Raw genomic sequence first — 4,961 nt, 5'->3', positions numbered from 1 at the left:
TAAAAATTCTATCTCATTAATGACATAAAAAATATTGTTTTCCTGAGCCACTCAAGGATCATAATCTGTAGTTTACAAAGCACAGCACTAGAGCAGAGGAAGAAAAGCAACAACAAAATCCCCCCAAATGTAAGTTTTCATCCAAAACATTTTATAACACTAATTTGTGAGTACAATATAAACCTATCTTCTTTTTTACTTTTATTTTATTTTTGAGACAGGAGACAGAGTCTTGCTCAGTCAATCAGACTGGAGTGCAGTGGCAAGATCATAGCTCACTGCAGCCTCGAACTCCTGGCCTCAAGCAATCCTTCCACCTCAACCTCCCAAAACGCTGGGACTACAGGTGTGAGGCACCACACCCACGCTAAACCTATCTTCTGATCTCCATATCTCCATATCCAACTGTAAACCTGCCATAGCTACAGCCATTCCAAACTCTCCCAGTCTAAAATTAAACTCTTGATCTTTCCCTTAAGACTGTTCTTCCTCCAGCATTTCCCATTTCAGGAAATAACACCTCAACCCACCAGTTGCTCATCTTAGAATGACTGGAATCATCCTTAACACCTCCCTTTGCTTCACTCCCCATAATGATCAGTAACCAAGTCCCGTTGATTCTGTATCCTAAATATATCTTGAATTCATTTTTCCTTTTCTTTTTGTCTGACACTGTTTTAGTCTAAATTCATCAACATCTTTAACCTAAATTACTGTAATAGTTTCCCACTTGGTATCTCTATCTCCAATAGTTCTCACTTCAATTAATTCTTTATATGACAGCCAAAAACATTTTTTAAAGCTTAAGGCAATTATGTCTTAACCTTTATGATCTTCCCAGTGCTTGTAGGAGAAACTAACACATCCTCGAAAGTATATTAATTATATTTTACTGTGAAGAAAAGAAAACCCAAATAACTGTGGATTCACCGGATAGAAATTTCTTCTTTCTCACATAAAAGACATAAGAGGTAGGCAGCTTAGGGCTGATTCATCCAATATGGTATCCAAAACCTGGATCCCTTGTCTTTTTCTGACATTTGCAACATGAAGCTTTCACCCTGGTAAAGATGTCTGGCTGATCTCCGATCACTGCCTCTATCTTCCAGCTAACTGGAAGGAGAAATCAAAGGGACAAGAACATTCTCTCCCTTGAGAGACCATTCAGCTGGCCTTGAGTTGTTCCCAACTTTATCACACAACCAGACCTAGCTGCAAGGCAGGTGGGATCTAAAGTCTTTTATCCCCTTGGACAGTATCCAGCTAAAAAGTTGCATTCATAATGAAGAGTTTGAAAGTGGATGTTGAGGTGCTCCTGCTAATCTGCCTTTAAGGCTGATCAACTCTGGCCACACTGGCCTCCCTGAAATGAACAAACATCCCTGCATCTCTGGGTCTTGGCCATGTTGCCACCTTCCTGAAATGTTCTTCTGCTTGCTTCCTTGGAAAAAAACTTCTTTGACCCAAAAGGCCAGTTGATAATTACTCTCTTAATTCCTTGTGTATCTCACTCATAGCATTAATTTAATTATACATTTGTCCACATAAGCATTTGGCTAATATTGTTATATTGTATTTCAAATATTTCAGCCTAGCAGAGAGGCGTGTGTGTATATAAACAGGTACAACCTAATCTGTATCAGCAAATTAGAGCTGGCCAATAATCTTATAAAGTTAGTACATTTGAACAAATCTGTAAGGCATAACATAGCTTTATTACATAAGGAGTGACAGAAGTAATGGAGTTTGGCATATTTAAGATATGTGATTGGTTGGAAGTCAGACAGCATGCCTACTGTCCTTGTATGAATAAGATACAAATTATAGATACAAAATATAGTAAGCCCATTAGTACTCATGGCACTAGTACTCACTCATGGTCCAGTGCCCAGCCAGGGTATGACACAAAGTATGCATTCATATGTGGAGTGAAAAAATAAATCCGTTAACTTGGCATTTATTCTGTGGTTAACAATGCTTAGTATAAAACTAAAAAGCCAATTGAGAGATACAAATCAATATTCTGATGAGCTTCTTTTCATGTGTTTGTTGGTTGCATAAATGTCTTCTTTTGAGAAGTGTCTGTTCATATCCCTCACCCACTTTTTGATGGGGTTGTTTGTTTTTTCTTTTTTTCTTGTAAATTTGTTTAAGTTCCTACAGATTCTGGATATTATACTTTTGTCATATGGGTAGATTGTAAAATTTTTCTCCCATTCTGTAGGCTGCCTGTTCACTCTGATGCTAGTCTCTTTTGCTGGGCAGAAGCCCTTTAATCAAAACCACAATGAGATACCATCTCACACCAGTCAGAATGGTGATTATTAAAAAGTCAGGAAACAATAGATGCTGGCAAGGCTGTGGAGAAATAGGAATGCTTTTACACTGTTTGAGGGAATGTGAATTAGTTCAACCATTGTGGAAGACAGTGTAGTGATTTCTCAAAGATCTAGAACCAGAAATACCATTTGACCCAGCAATCCTATTACTGGGCGTATACTCAAAGGAATATAAATGATTCTACTATAAAGACACATGCAAGTATATGTTTATTGCAGCACTATTTACAATAGCAAAGACTTGGAACCAACCCAAATGCCCATCAATGATAGCCTGGATAAAGAAAATGTGGCACATGTATACCATGGAATACTATGCAGCCATAAAAAAGAATGAGATCATGTCCTTTGCAGGGACATGGGTGAAGGTGGAAACCATCACCCTCAGCAAACTAACACAGGAACAGAAAACCAAACACCGCATGTTCTCACTTATAAGTGGGAGTTGAACAATGAGAACACATGGATACAGAGAGGGGAACAGCACACACCAGGGCCTGTCAAGGGGTGAGGGGGGGTAAAAGGAGGGAGAGCATTAGGACAAATACCTAATGCATGTGGGGCTTAAAACCTAGGTGATGGGTTGATAGGTGCAGCAAACCACCATGGCACATGTATACCTGTGTAACAAACCTGCACATTCTGCACATGTGTCCTGGAACTTAAAGTTAAAAAAAAGAAAAATGATAATAAAGGTAATTTAAAAATGTACAAAAACCAATATTTTTGGTTTTGCTGTGTGTTTCATTACATTGCTGTCAAATAGAGTGAGGTGAACATTTGTATTTTATCACAGGTTATGAACATTAAGATATAATTCTCATAACAAAACTCATTCATTTAATGTACATAATGTGTTCGATTTTAGTATATTCACAGAGTTGTGCAATTATGATCACTATCTAATTTTGAATAATTAATCCATCCCGAAATGAAGCCCCACACCTGTTAGCAGTCAGTCCTCATCCCGCTACTGATTTATTTGTGTTTCTATTGTATTGTCCATTCTGGACATTTCATGTAAATAGCTGAGTTATTTCACTTAGCATAGTGTTTTTAAAGTTTACTCATGTTGTAGCTTGTATCAGTCATTCATTTTTTTTCTTACAAATAACATTCCATTGTTTGTATAGACCGCATTTTCTGTGTCTTTTCATCAGTTGATGGATGTGCGGGTCGTTTTCACTTTTTGGTTATTGTGAAAAATGCTGTAAGAACATTTGTGTACAGGTTTTTGGGTGACCATATGTTTTCATTTCTCTTGGTTATTGGATGAGTATCCTGTTACTTCTGTAACAAATCACCATAAACTTAATGGCTTAACACAACCCAAATTTATTGTCTTATGGTTCTGGAGGTCTGAAGTCCAAAATCAGTTTCACCAGGGTAAAATCAAGGCGCTGGCCATGCTGCCACCTCTCTGAGAGCTCCAGGGGGACCTTTTCCAACTTCTTAAGACACCCAAACTCCTTGGCTCTACCAGCGATGGCATCTTCCCACCTATGTTCCCATGATCATTATCAAAAGATAATGGTTTCTTCCTCTGTTGATAATGATCTCTGCCTCCCTGATCTCTGCCTCTGCTGTAACATCTCTCTCTGCCTCCATTGTCACATGGCCTTCTCTGACTCTGATCCCCCCAACCTCCCTTTATAACAATACTTGTGATTACATTCAACCCACACGGATAATCCAGGTTCATCTCCCCATCTCAAGACACTGAATCACAGTGGAAGCTTCCTTTTTCATGTAAGATACCACGTTCACAGGTTTCAGGGATTAGGAGGTGAGCATCTTTGAGGGGCATTATTTTGTTTCCTATAGTATCTAGGAGTGGAATAGCTGAATATGGCAACTCTATGTTTAACATCTTGAGAACTATCAAACTGTTTCCAAAAGTGGCTGCATCAGTTTACATTTCCACAAGCAAAACCTATGAGCCTTCCAATTTCTCCACGTCCTTGCCTACCCTTGTTGTTGTCTGTTGTTGTTGTTTTTATTATAGTCATCTTAGAAGATGGGAAGCGGCATCTGTGTTTTTAATGTGCATTCGCTAATGACTAGCAATGTTGAGAATCTTTTTATATATGTCTTAGTCATTCTTACATTTTTTTTTTGGAAAAATATCCATTCAAATCTTTTGCCCACTTTTCTTTTTAAGAGATGGGGTCTTGCTCTGTTTCCCAGGCTGGAGCGCAGTGGCACAATCATAGCTCACTGCAGCCTTCCACTCCTGGGCTCAAGCGATCCTCCTGCCTCAGCCTGCTGAGTAGCGAGGACTATAGGCACAAACCACCATGCCCAGCTAATTTTTTTTATTATTTATTTTTGTAGAAACAGAGTGTTGCTATGTTGGTAGTTTTTTTTGCCCACTTTTAATTTGACTATTCATCTTTTTCTTGTTGAGTTGTAAGACTTGTTTACATATTCTGGATAAAGTCCCTTATCAGATGTATGATACATAATTATCAGATGTATGATATATAATTTGCAAATGTTTTCACCCATACTGTGTCTGGCCTTTTTATTTTCTTGATGTATCATTTGCAGCAAAATGTTTTTAATTTTGATGAGGTCTTCATTAGTCAAAGTTCTTCAGAGAGACAGAACTAATAGGATATA

Source organism: Theropithecus gelada, chromosome 4 (genome assembly GCF_003255815.1).
Source record: "Theropithecus gelada isolate Dixy chromosome 4, Tgel_1.0, whole genome shotgun sequence".
Lineage (NCBI taxonomy): Eukaryota > Metazoa > Chordata > Mammalia > Primates > Cercopithecidae > Theropithecus > Theropithecus gelada.
This window is presented reverse-complemented; position numbering follows the sequence as displayed.